General features: G+C 39.7%; 1 long non-coding RNA gene across 6 annotated transcripts in view; it reads right to left on the bottom strand.

Moving 5' to 3' along the window:
• LOC142360451 (uncharacterized) overlaps positions 1 to 13,110 on the bottom strand; it is a 246,112-nt gene that overhangs the window by 52,113 nt on the left and 180,889 nt on the right. For all 6 annotated transcript variants that reach the window (XR_012763045.1, XR_012763048.1, XR_012763047.1 and 3 more), the window contains one exon: positions 3,286 to 3,450. This is a non-coding gene — a long non-coding RNA (uncharacterized LOC142360451). The remainder of the gene's footprint in view (positions 1 to 3,285; positions 3,451 to 13,110) is intronic.

Raw genomic sequence — 13,110 nt, 5'->3', positions numbered from 1 at the left:
GAGAGCCAGCCTGACCAAAGAGACAGGGTCTGGCACGTGAGACTTAAGGATCAGTGCAATTAGGCAGCCTATCTCATGAGCCTTTTGGGCATAAGGACATCCCAAGGAGCAGCGGAATCCAGAGACATGGATATGGTAAACCAGGAAGATTGAATACAGTTGCCCTATATCCCTGGCAAACAGAGAGCCAGGCTGGCTAGAAAATGAGCAGGCTAGAAAATGGAAAACAAAACAAAGACCTTAGGAAGCAGCATCACTGGCAGCATCTCCCCTGAGTGTTGAAGGAAATGACGAGCCCTTGCAAAATTTTTCAATCCATCAAAACACCATTTTTTGACATGCAAATGTTCAGTGAAAAAATAGTCTTTGAGCTCAAAATTTACGTTTGTGTTACAAATAGCAGAAAATTATATTTATACTTTGTTCTTAATGCAATGCTCAGGAACCTTCTAGGTGAATACAATTGTATGTATCAGGATGTGTTTAAAAATGGATAAAAGCAAAAAGATATGCAAATATTCTTCACAGTTTGATTAAGGAGTCATAAAAGATCAGGTAGTTCAAAAAGGAACTCAGGAATTCCACACACCAGCTGAAAAATCAGTTAAAAATCCTCCCACCCACTTCTCTGTGTATCTCCCTTCAACGAATATGTACCTCACAGCTGATAATTTACACGCTCATGAAAAACCGTGAAACTGCAGAGACTAGATACCAGAGAAAATGAATCATAATCAATTCATGCCTCAAGAAACACAGAGAAAAACTCTGAAATCAATATAGAATTTCAGAGCAAAGCAGTGCTGGGACTAAGTAGGACTGATACGTATGTGGAGTTAAATTTATACTATCGGCTCTTGCCTAGAGAAGGAAGAATCATAGCTGAGCTGCATTTTGGACTTGATGTAATAATGGAAGTTGTAAATAAAGCACAGGATCCTAGCCAGTCAGTAGAGCAGCAATGCTCAATAAGTTTCACTTGTGCACTTGAGCTGTGTCTTAGAGAGTTTCAGCACTGAGACAAGGCATCTTTTTCAAAGCACTTTCTGTCTGAAAAGTAACTAGAGTCTGATCAGAATACAATGGACCGGGTTAAATTCTCAGTAGGTCCATAATCACGTTGCAGTCCACAAATTTCCTTCACCCTCGAGGCTTCAAATTATCCAAGAGGTCAAATAACTAGTGGCTAAAATTTTCAGAAATAACCAAGACTCACTTCTGGATTTGCACTTGAAAAAATTCAACAGGGCCTGCTGTGGGACTTTCTACAACTCAAGTTTCTTTGGAGTTCCTCAAATATGAAACCTCAAAACACCTGGAGACACACAATTCAATAATTAATTGTGGAAAAAACAAACTTTAAGACTGCAAAGGCAAGAATTACCACCTGTGTACCACCCTTGCTAACTAAGGACCAGATCTTCAGCATAGCTTCTGTTCATTTAGTGTCTTTGTCTCAGTGGAAAGCATCTGAGGCTTCTGTTAGCCATCTGTACAGCAAAGGACAGCTGTGGCTGAGGATGTGCAACCATCCATGCAGCTAAGAACAGTAAAATAGGAACGTGCTTGCATTTCCAGGACAGCAGATTCTAACGCCTCGGGACTCATGCACACCCAAGCACTTCACTCTCCCAGTTAATGTCTGCATATGAAAGTAAATTTCCAAACTGTTTTCACTTAAGGACTTACTTAACAAATATATGTCTTTTCAGTGAACTACCTCATGAACCAATCCTCATTTTAAGCAGTGTATTGTCAGTGTGGTACAGCCTTCATAACAACAAGAATAGATATGATCAACAATTTAATATTTGGCTTGCAGCTTTGGTGATTGGGGATTATATTTGCCCTGATAATATTTTCAAAGATCTAATGTTTTCAAAGTGAATAATTTTAGTCACACTTCGTCTCAAGTCTTACTGATGACCTACATTGTATAAATACATTATATAATTAAATTCATTTTATATATGTTATATATAATTGTATACATATAAATTATATAAATACCTGACAAAATGAGATTTTTTATACCTTTTCTGAGGAACCACCTCTAGATGGGCCCACCGGGTGTATTAATGAGCTTAGAAGTGGTGAAGCTCAACGGAGTCTGTGACCAGACTGCAAGAGTGGCCCGAGGGATTTGCTTGCCCAGCTCTCATCAAGGTATATTAGCTCCTTGCAGGAATGTTCTTCTCATGTCATGTTAGAGTAGCATAAAGACCTCCTTAATTTACACAGGGCTGCAACAGATACAAAAGGCCAGCAATAAAACCAAGAAACAACAGCCCTGAACTTCCCTGCAAGCACTCCTCCTTGCCTAGGCTGTCAGCAACAGAGAAGGGAGCTCTGGAGTAAGGTTGGTTGTTCTCTCCAGGCTGGTGAGGCTGCATTCAAGGACATTTAGGGTGATGGTGCAAAGTAACTCTGCACTGGAGGGCTTCTTCCAGAGAGCTTCTTTATAGAAATACTTAATTTTTTACTTCTTTTTCTTCATATCATGGTTGTCATCCACTGTAAACTGACATACTTTCATAAAAATCAGTGGGACTACTCCAGTTCATACTTGCTGAAATTCTGTCTAGCATTAAGGAGTTGATTTGGAGTTAAAGATTAAGAAGCCCTTGCATATATGGGCACAGCATTTGTGGGGAGAATTTCCACAGGCCACAGGCAAACCACAGAGGTTTAAACTGCAACTTGTTCTTACAGAAATCTATGTGGGCATAGTGATAGAGATCGCATAAATAAATAGCATAAACAAACAAGAAGCATTCTTGAGCTAATTCACAATATGTCCACAGGTAGGGAACAGATAAATCTGTGACTGAACCTCAAAAGGCATGTGCCCAGAGTCTTCAAGAAGCCAGTTACTGCATTTTCAGTGAGTGCCTTGTGTAATGCCACATCACTTTTTTTTTTTTTTAAGAGTGCCACAATATTCAGCACATGCAGATTTCACATGAACTTTTAGTCCTTAAGCTGACTGTAATTACCATATTTACATTCCTGGTAGGGTTATCCAGATGTCACTGCAGCTATATTTTGAAGACCATGGATTTGCACATAAAAAAATGAAGGACCATGAATTCACTGAAGACAAATGGAGGAAGGTGAGAGTTTTAATTGCTGGTTGTGGTCAGTGAAAAAGAAAGAATCCATTTGAAACACAATAGGAGGAAAGACCCAGACAAAAACAAAATATAAGAGAAAACAAAATAAGAACAGAACAACTATGATAGGCATGTTAAACCTTAGTCACAGTAAACACAATACTGACGTTACCTCAGAAGTTCTTCAAGAAATGCTGTCTTCCAAGGTGTTGTAACAGCACCGCAGGCACCGACAGTCAATAAGGACTGGTGAAGTGGTACACGTCCCATCCCACACAGCACAGGCTTTGCCCTGACCTCAGGAAGCCACCTTGGTGCTGGGTCCTGGAAAATACATCTTCATTCCAGGATAATTAAAAGCATTTAGGAAGTGATGGATAGCTTAGAGCAGGCAAGATGTGATTTAACCTAGAATTTTACCCCTAACAGCTATGATAAAGGGATGCAGTTATACATAAAAATACTTTCACAGCAAACTCATCAAGAATTAAAATTTTATACCAGCCTCATGTCAAACTACTGAGGCTAATATGCTATGCAACTGTTTGGTTTTCAACTATGTGCTTTTAAAGGCAATTATTAACGAAGTGTCCATCTCGGGACTATGGCACTCCTAACTCATTTATTATTATTACTCATGTTCTGATCTTTTACAGAAAATCTTTCTGACATCTTGCTCTTTTCCCTTAAACATAATTACCTTTTTAAAAAGAAGACTATTTCCCTAAGCTTTTTCTCTTCTCCTGATCATGACACAAATGTTCTGCTTTGTCATTCTGTGGGGAGAAATGCACCGTAACAATTCAAGCAAAAATAATTGAGAAGTTTCAAGAGCGGTAGTCACTACTTGCATTGCTGCAGCAATCTGCAGAATTTGGACTCCTAATTAGTCTAGACTGAAATTCCTAAGTACTGTACGAATGTGTGGTAAAAAATAGTTTCTTCAAACAGATTTATGGATGAAATTTGCAGAGTATCTGTGACCTACATCCATTAGTTGGGCAAAGCATCATAATTTTCAAATTATGAAAGGGTTTTCTCTACCTTTTCTCTTGAAGTTTTCACACTTGGTATTGAACAATTAAAGACAAGGGAAAGAGAAGGGAGGGAAAGGTAGCATAAGTGAGGTTCAGGCCTCTGCTTCCCAGATGACTCACAAAGCAGAAGAATCGCCTGCTCTCGCATACCCAGGGAATATTGAATATTGTTATGTGAAGTGCAAGAACTTCATCTTATAACTTGTTTTCAGAGTTCTCTCCTGAGAAGTTATCACCCTCAAACAAATGGAAGACCTAGAGCTGACACTTCAAAACACCGAATAAGGGCCCTAACCACGGTGCTAAGGTAAAAAAGGAGAAAGTGACCATTGCTCAATTTTTTTTCAGAAAACTGTTATAAGCACTTGCCTCCTTTAACAGGCTCTGGGAAAGAAATTTCAGTAGATTGAGAAGAGGAGGACGTGCTAATCCTCAGTATTTCACTAAATGTGCTGGTGGTATTCCAAGGCATTTAATCTTCTGTACACCCACTGCACGCCTCCCTGCCATGGATCTCAGATTCTGCAGCTCAGTGCCTAAAGGTTTTTTTTCTCCAACACTCACATTGATACATTTAATCCCTAGTGCAGATCTCAGCCTTAGAGTTTAAATCACAGTTTCCAAAGCAAATTTGGCATTATAAGGTTAATCCTCCCTGAAAGCAGCTTTGCAGAAAAGGACCTGAGGGTCTTGGTGGACAACAAGCTGACCGTGTGCCAGCAACGTGTGTCCTTGCATCAAAGGAGGCCAGCAGCATCCTGGACTGCATTAGGACGAGGACTGCCAGTAGGTTGAGGGAGGTGATCTTCCCTCTCTGCTCATCCCTAGCGAGACGCATCTGGAGTGCTGGGTCCAGTTTCTTGCTCCCCACTCTAAGCAAGGGCCTCTATAGCAGTAGTCATCTGTTTCAAAGCAAACTCCACTTTTCCAACAGGTAATAAAGCCTACATTTTTTTATTTCTACTTAGCAAATGTTAAAGAAGGATGAAAACTGGATTATGTTGTTCTACAAACAGAAGGGTGCTTTTCTCCAGGCCAGACTTAATAACACCATAAAAAAATATTTTAAAAATTGCTTTGCTCAAAGAAAAAAATGTAGATATGTCCAAAGTATTAACAATATTTCTCCTAAGGCAGCAATACTGCGTTAACTCAATGATTTGCTAAGAAGTCTGAAAATTCTCTGAGAAGGACACAGCTTTCCATGAACTTGTCCCCAGTTCCAACTGGCATATGCTATATGAGGTCTATCAGATACAACAAATCCTTGTCCACAGTTCAAATTCCTTTTAAATAAGTTCAAAATCTTTGAGACATAAATGGCAAGTTAAACCTGAATGACCCTGAAGGGATATTATAATTATGCATTTATTTTGACTGCAGTCACTATTTCTCATTTTACTGCATCCTGAGTTCAAAGTTGACCTGTACCTAATTGTTAGATGTTACAGATATTTATTTAAAAGTAAATGATTGCAAAGCATACTGTAACAGTCTAACCGACTGCATTGCTGCTGACACAAGTTACTCATGCACAAATGTTTCTAAGTTTAAAAAAGGCTTTGCTTTTTCTCTTCTGCCTCTTTTTCGCCTCCCCTGCCTAAGCTGACTGTGCCAAGTCAGTGCAGGAGAGAGCAATAACCACAAAATCTAATTACTGTTTCATAGGTCAAGGTATCTGTCTACCAAAACATCAAGTTTGTCATTCTCTTAGTCAGCTGATGAAGGACAAGTGGAGACATGGCTTTATTATAAATAATTTTTAGGAAGATCTAAGAGACAGGCTTTGTCTTCCAAAATTTTGAAAGAGATTTTTAAAATTGTAGTCCCAAATGCTTTCAATAGATTGTTCACTAACACCTAGAAGCAGATCCAACTGTTCAGGATGCTTTATGCCTTCTTCTAAGCAGGTAATATGATTATCATTAAAAGTACCAAAAAAGAAGGCTCAAAAAAATCTTTTTATGTCACTTGCCTTTAGAACAGACAGAGGACAGAGTTCTGGATATCTAACAGGTTATACAAGAAGATTGCAAACCATTTTCTTGTATATTTTTTACAAATAGCAAAAAGCAGTATCTGAGTCACAGAAGAATACAAATTAATTTCAACTCATGTGACAGCCTTACATAAATAAATAACAGAAGTGCACCTGCCACAAATAATCTCATTGTTGATGACTCTCTGAATGTTGCTAGCTAATTAGCAAGCAGTGTCCAAAGTTGTTTATAGAAAACATGTTGTTAAAAACCTCAAGAATGTAGGCTTTTTGGTGAAGTGCCCACATGGCATGTTAATAGTACTGTAATAATACCACACAGAAACTATTGGATTAATATATCTTAAAACTCATACAAGAGTTATGAAATACTCTTGTACATAATAATGCTCTTCTACAATATTTACAACATACAAAATGCTGCCATTGCACCATTCTTTACACTAAAGCTGTTACCAGGAGAGCTAACAAGTTGGAAATTACATAAAGCAGTTTCAGCTCCACTGGTATATCAGAAAATATATATACTTTCTTACATGTGAAAAAATGATAAAGCCCAGTCTACTTGAAAAAATAAGAAAGCCAAATGTTGTTGTTTGCCTAAAAACATCTTAGTGTCCAAAGAAGGATCACTTCTCTCAGGCACAGAAGTTGTTAGCAACCTCAGCAGAGGTCCACGTGTAAAGTGATGGAGGTCACAGATGCAGCAGATACTGCAAGATTGTTTTATTTTTCTCCCTCCCTAGCCATTCCAGAGACAAAAAAGGCATTGTCAGAATGCCACAGCCAGCAGTAGCAGCAGCTCCTTTTTTATTGGTGAACTATAAAGTGATCGTAAGAAGCCAAATGGTCAGGCTTTTAACCCACACTCACCTTCCAGCTTTAAAATCTCCCCACGTGTTTCACATGAAGTTTAACCAAATGACATTTGTTACCATCTAGGCTAATGTTCTGAGATAGTGTTTAACAACAAAGCACTCAAATATAATTCTGCTGGACATAATCAGTTGGGTAGTATTACTCTGCTTATTCAGCATTTAAATATTAGGTATATTGCTACTAGCACTGACAGATCTCTAATATTCTTATAACAACACCTGTAAAACACTGAATGCACAAGTTGCATATAGTTTCCTCACTGAGGAGTCTTAGAGCAACACCGATGACAACACTTTGGCATATCTGCTAGTTATATAGCTGTTTTGCACTGAGTGGGTCCCACTGAGCTCCCACTGGAGCCCTCATAATAATAATACAAAATAATAATAATAATAATAATAATAATAATAAACAGAAATATTAAATAATAGCATCACTGGCTTAAGTGCAAATGACCAAAACTTGTTATCAAATTAAGAGAATTTGAGTAGGTTACCCAGAAGCCCAGACTGTGTCAGAATAAATTATTGTAAACCTTGAGGACATTCTGACGTTCTGGGTTCCCTAGCACACGGGAGACATGGACATAGTGGAGAGTCCAGTGAAAGGCCACTAAAATGTTTAAGGGACCGCATCATCTCTCCTAAGAGGAAAACTAAGAGCTGGGACTGTTTAACCTGGCGAAGAGAGGTCTCAGGGGGGATCTTATCAACATATACAAATATCTGAAGGTAGGATATAAAGAAGACAGAGCCAGGCTGCTTCCAGTTGTGCCCAGTGACACTACCATGGGCAGTGGGCACAAACTGAAACAAATAAGGCTCTGTCTGAACATCAGCAGACATTTTTTCACTGTGAAGGTTACTGAGCACTGGCACAGGGTGCCCACAGAGATGGTGGAGTCTCCGTCCTTGGACATGTTCAAAACCCATCTGGACACAGTCCTGGGTAACTGGCTGTAGGTGAACCCGCTTGAGCAGGGGAGTTGGACTTGATGACCTCCAGAGGTCCCTTCCAACCTCAAGCATTCTGTGACTCTACGATCCTATGATCAAAATTACTTAGCTCTTCATCTGCCCATCACTGTGGCCAAACTTGATGCTGTATATAGTCATCTGAGGAACAACAGGACTGATACCTCTGACCACCCTACTTCCCTCCATGGACAAATGACTATTCACAGACTGCCATGGCAGAAGGGATCGTTGCAGTTCTCTCAGAACAGTCGCACAGAGAAATGCAGAGGAAAGTCCAGCATACCGATCTGATACCAGAGATGACTCCATGAAAACAAGACTCCTCTGGAGGCCTTTTCTAGGGGAAAAAGATACGGGGAGTGTCCCAAAACATGCTGCCATAAATGAGAAATTCTGTCCCTCATTTATTTGTCATCACTCCTTGCTTGTGACATATTCATTTCCTCTTCTGTTTTTGTTATTAGCATCAGGTATACCCTCCACTGAGTCCAAGGGTAACAGGTTTCTGCATGAGAATACTGGGGATTGGTGGTCCAGAGGGGAGAGAAATGCAAATCTAAATACTTCTCCTGGCTATTTTTTATCAATCCCAAGTCATGAGGAAAACTTCTAATCCACTCACCCTCCCATTAGAGTCTCACTGATCCCTGCTGTTGCTCAGCATGACACCAACATTGGGCAAAACACATCAGGTGACACAGATACTTGTTTCTGCATTAGTCACCCCAATTCCTCTTGTAATCACTGGAGTGAAACAAGTACTTTTGGATTCAATTTCATCCTGAAAAGGATATCTAAAATAAGTCAGGTGAATCTTACCCTAAAAGTACCTATTTCTTTCCACAATACTCAAAGCGAGCTGATGGCAGCTGATGTAGGCAGACGCCTACATGAAGATGAATGTCAGACTGTGATGCTGATTTTTGTACAAAGAGACTGTCATGATCTGACCTGATGCAAGGGTTGCAGATGAAGGAGATTTCCACTGTCATTTGGAATTCTACTTTTATTGACAGGCCTGTATGTTGACATGACTGCGAATTAGGCACCTTGGGAGGAGCATGCCTTTAGCTCCTAAGTGGCTGTCCAGAGGGGGCAGAATGGGGAAAGCAATGGTGACAGCTGCCCCTGCCTTGCTTAGTGTGCTACAGGACATCTTTTGTCTGTTAGGGAGGGATGCCACTAGTGCTGCCATTGCTGCACTTATAGTTATGAGGAGCTGTTGCAATGCCAGACTCAGAAAATCCCCTGCTAAACCATTAACTGTGTCTCTTGTAGGTACTAGGATCTGTAACCTGTCATCTTTCTCCGACAGCTGCCTCAGGCTTTCAGTAGTTTTTCAGACAAGGAAGTGGTGGGACAGTACTGGGTATGAGTACTCCTGCTGTCCTGTAGGACCACAGATGACGGTGGGAGAAAAGTATTGCTGAAAGTCACATGGATAAAAGTTCAGCAACTGGGCATTCACCATGCCACAATAATATACAGAGTTGCTTTAAAACCAGTAATAAAACAGCCCGTGTTCTTGTGTGGCAACGTAATTCTGTTCCAGAACTGTTAATTTTCTTCTTGACTATGATCTCCACAGGGACAAGGGTCATAAGACACATGTGAGTTTGAGTATCACTGTGAAATATATGGATTTGAGGATGCTTCGTTCCTCTTCTTACTCAGCTTGTCAGCCTTTCTGGGCAATGATATTCTTGGGATAGACAGAGCGTTGGCTCAGAAGAGTTATTTTAGTGCCCTCTGGTATAGTAAAACAAATACAGTTGCCTTCACCATGTCCCAGAGATGTTTAGCCCTGCCAAGCACAGAGAGGAGCAATCTGAATTTTTACTGAAAGGCAGTCTGCTGGCTCTGTCTGATTCGAAGGCAGTCTGGTCACCAAAATCAAACTACCCTTCTGGGGACTGCAGTGAAAAGAGAGAGATGGTAGAGCAGAACAAGTGGAAAAAGCCCTTTCAGGTCTCCTCACAACATCCTATAGGCCCCGGCTAAGTAAATTTGTCTTGAAAACAGAAATCTTTTCAACAGCCTAAGTAAATTACTGCCTATTTAAAACAAATATACTTTGAACTATCTTTCATTTTTTTTTCTTCTGTATTCAGAATTACTCCCCATTAAGGAAGCAATGTCTGCAGTGTTCCAAAAGTCGTGGACATGTCTAATTATCTTCAATTCATATGTGTTTGTCCAAGGCTCACAAAAAACTGTGCCATGCAAAGACATTATGAAAAGACACCATTTCAATTATTTGAAGGATCATAGGAACTGTATCATAGTCATTTCAAAGGAACAGAGCACAAAATAACAGTGTTGGGATGTGGGGGCTGGTAGCTTTTTATTCACCCTTTCTCTTTACACTGCAATAACCAAGATAAGATCAAAATACAAAATCCTTCCCTCCTCCACCCATCAATAAGCATGATGTCGCATGAATCATTTTTGCAATGTGAGCTGGTCATGTTCAGGTCTGTAATCACTTTTTATTTCATTTTTTGAAAGCAGGAAGTATCTGATTGTTTCACATATTGGAGTTTTATGTATTAAGTCCCCAGGAAAATAAAGACCTGAGCCCAAGCAAAGTCAACAGGAAAAACTGCACTGAATTCTGTTGAGGCCAGAACTTCATACCAAATCTTTGGGTTCCACATAAATCTCCAAGGTGGCAAACTTTACTTGGTCTTGTAAAGACCCATGGTCATGGTCTCTCTTACTCTTATCAGTTATCTTTCAAATTATTTACGCTAAAAAATGCTCACAGCTGCCTCAGTTCAGTATTTAAATATTCTTTCTGTATGTAAATGCAACATGAATCTGGATTCAAAGCAAAATCTGTGCTCAGTGATAGTTTCTGCTCTTCATCATTTCATAAAGCACTGAAAAGCATATATACTTTCTCTCCAGAATAAAAACTACCAGATAATGGCATGCAGAAAAAGACCTCTTCTACACACGGAACTTTCTTTGGTGCTAGGCGTTTGTAGTAACAACATGATCTCCCTGTCGTTTGAGTTTGAAAGTCTGATGTACTGGTTCACCTTCTACCTTTGCTTGACCTATCCCCACTTGTTCCCCACGCTCCTTCCTCAGATAATACTCTCCTTTACACAGATGTGTAAAAGCAATCCAGTCCTACTGATAAAAAATGCACTGGTTTATGTGTTATACCAGCAAGCTTGTGTGGCTTCATTTTCCTGCCAAATGTGAGCAAGCCACCTCTTTTTCTGCGCATTCCTTTTATAAAAGTGAATATTCTGAAAAATAAAACGTACAGTATTGCTTTGAATCAAACATGTCACAGTATGTTTTAAAAGCTCATCTAAATTGGAAAGCACTTTCCCTGTGGCATGTAATAGGAAAAGGTTTGTTTTGATTTAATTAAGAAATCATTTATGCATTTGTCCTTATTTTATGTGGTGCTTTTAGTGTACAATGATTTCTTTCCCCATGAGTTCTTAATGCTCCCAAATGGTCAGGAAATAAAATTGAATGTTCAAAGATTTTGCCGTCTGGTGTATACAGATATCACATTTGTGATACTGAAGTTTTGGTTGCCAGCCCCAAATGTGTAGCAAGTGATTAAAAGCCTTTACTCTGGTCATGCAGGAGATGAGGAACAAAGGCTCAGTGTGCAATATGACGGATGTGAGCTCCTGGGAACATGTGAACTTCAAAGCTGATTATTCAGGGAGATATAGCAAGAACTGTGGACACACAGAATGTTCAGAAAGTCTTTCAGCTCAATACTATAAACATTCTATGCATGTGTGTTCCTGCTTCCTTGATGCAAAACCACAGGAATACCAAACAAGTCCGGAGAAAGTCTCACTCTCCAGAGAAAATCTGTTTATACCGGCTTACTCTGGTACCAATCAAGAAGGCAAAGGATGAAAGAAACATCTCTGCTGAAATCATGTATACAAAGCCAAAAACTGGAAATCTGACAAACTTGCACCGCCCAGGGTTCCACACAACCAGTAGGTAATGTCTGATTTACCCAGAAGGTAGGGCGACTGTTTGCAAGGCTTCTCCTTTTTAATGCTTGATCTGTAATGCTTTGTCCTAGAGCATGAATAAACTGCTTTTTGAAACCTAGTTTGAAAGTCCCTAGTTCACTCCTTTCTTGCCTCAAGAGGAAATACTGTGCATGCAGAACTGAAGCCAGTTCTGTACTTGGAGGTGTCCTATATTCCTTGATTAGGCTACTAGCATTCCTCTGTCTTCCATAGCTCTCTGATCCTCACAGATTCTTTGTGTTCTCCATGACTACCCTTTAATCACATAACCTAAGATTCCCAAACTCCGATGTGTGTGTCACGACAATTCTATTAATCTTGGCATAAAGCTTGTAAGACTATTGCCAATGGAACACACAAACATCTTTTTTTGAAAAAAGAATCATCAGCTTCCCTGTCAGCTTTCCTACAAAAAGTTTTTCCCATCAAACATCTTTTTTCCACTTGCTCGTTCACATGAAACAGCAGAATATACTCAGTGGATGATATTTAAGTGATATTTACACCAGGGTTGGATGTGGAAGGCTTCATCATTTCACTCTGAAGTCCCTGTCTGCATTCTTGTGTCCTATAATATCTGGTAAATTCAACTATATATAAATTAAAGCTGAGTAAGTCACAACAAATAATATATTTGGCAAATCCCATCTCTTGTTTCATATGAGGTAGGTTTATAATTTCCTTCCATTCTATGCTCACCTTTAGTTGAGGAGCTTTTCCTTTCATTTTTTTCACCCAAAATCTGTGGACTGAACATGAAGAGTTCAATGTCATAGAATCATAGAATCATTAAGGTTGGAAAAGACCTCTAAGATCATAAAGTCCAATCATTAACCCAACACCACCATGCCTACTAAACCATGTCCCAAAGTGCCATATCTTTACATTTTTTGAACACCTCCAGGGATGGTGACTCCATCACTTCCCTGGGTAGCCTGTTCCAATGCCTGACCACTCTTTCAGTAAAGAAATATTTCCTAATATCCAATCTAAAGCTCCCCTGATGAAACCTGAGGCTATTGCCTCTCATCCTATCACGGGTTACTTGGGAGAAGAGACCAACACCTGCCTCACTACAGCCTC

Source organism: Opisthocomus hoazin, chromosome 2 (genome assembly GCF_030867145.1).
Source record: "Opisthocomus hoazin isolate bOpiHoa1 chromosome 2, bOpiHoa1.hap1, whole genome shotgun sequence".
Lineage (NCBI taxonomy): Eukaryota > Metazoa > Chordata > Aves > Opisthocomiformes > Opisthocomidae > Opisthocomus > Opisthocomus hoazin.
Note: the sequence above shows the minus strand (reverse complement) of the source record. Positions and strands in the feature narration are given on the sequence as shown.